Source organism: Chelonia mydas, chromosome 6, assembly GCF_015237465.2.
Source record: "Chelonia mydas isolate rCheMyd1 chromosome 6, rCheMyd1.pri.v2, whole genome shotgun sequence".
Lineage (NCBI taxonomy): Eukaryota > Metazoa > Chordata > Testudines > Cheloniidae > Chelonia > Chelonia mydas.
The window spans coordinates 67,063,653-67,064,950 of NC_051246.2; positions in this window are offsets into that span (position 1 = coordinate 67,063,653).

The window sequence follows — 1,298 nt, forward strand, 5'->3', positions numbered from 1 at the left end:
TTTGGATCGCTCCCCCTGTTCCCTCCACCTGGCTCCGCGGCTGCCCCAAGCCCTTACACCCCCTTTCCTGGGGAGGCTTGAGAATAATATCCTAACCAATTGGTTACAAAGTGATCACCGACCCAAACCCCTGGGGTTTAGGACCATAGAGAAATCAGTCAGGCTCTTAAAAGAAACAGAACTTTATTAGAAAGAAAAAAGGTAAAAGCAGCACCTCTGTAAAATTAGAAGGGAAGCTAATCTCACAGGGCAATCAGATTTAAAACACAGCGAATTTCCCTCTGGGCAAAAACTTTAAAGTTACAAAAAGAAAACCAGGAATACACCTTCCTCTCAGCACAGAGAAAAATCACAAGCCAAAACAGAAGTAAACTAACGCATTTCCTTGCTAGTACTTACTAATTCTAATGGAATTGGATTGCTTGCTTTCTTGATCTCTCTCCGGCAAGCGCACAGAACAGACAGACAAAAACCTTTTCCCACCCAGATCTGAAAGTATCTTGTCCCCTTATTGGTCCTTTTGGTCAGGTGCCAGCCAGGTTACCTGAGCTTCTTAACCCTTTACAGGTAAAAGGATATTGTGCCTCTGGCCAGGAGGGATTTTATAGTACTGTATACAGGAAAGTTGCTACCCTTTCCTTTATACTTATGACAGGGAGTCTGACTCTATAGCCCATCCAAGCACACTCTAGCTTGCATTAGAGACATTTAAACTTTGTCCATTATTTAGGGCACTTGTCCTTGCTCTTTTGCGGTTTAGTATCTTGTCAACTACACTGTAAGAAGACTAGGAAGGAGAAAAGAAGTTGGAAAATCTTTTTCCTCTCAGAAAACAGCTAGAGTGATCCAATAAATTAAAACAATCTTAAGTAAAGACCAAGAAGGGCAAGCGATTTCAAGGACAGCTCTATCCAAACAAATGAGACACACAGGCCAGTGATTCTTTTTCTTTAAGTGAAATGGGATGGCATGGTAAGTATGAAGGCAAAAAATATTTTAAAAGAATGAGAGCAAACTAAAGGTTGACAGCCAATTACATGGATTCAGCCCTGCCAGTTACCCAACTTTTTTGATCTATATCCCAGCATTCTAACAGGCACAGCAGTTTATAGCAGGCAGCGTAAATCCTTTAATGCCATAGGAAACACTCACCTTCCTCAAGAAAGGTTAACATGCATAGTATCATGGTATACCCTAACATTCAAGTGAAATCCACTACCAGCACACACAGCATATTCAGTAGCCATTTCCTAGGTAATCAAGAGAGTAAGCAAGAAAGGCACTTCAACAGCCAAATG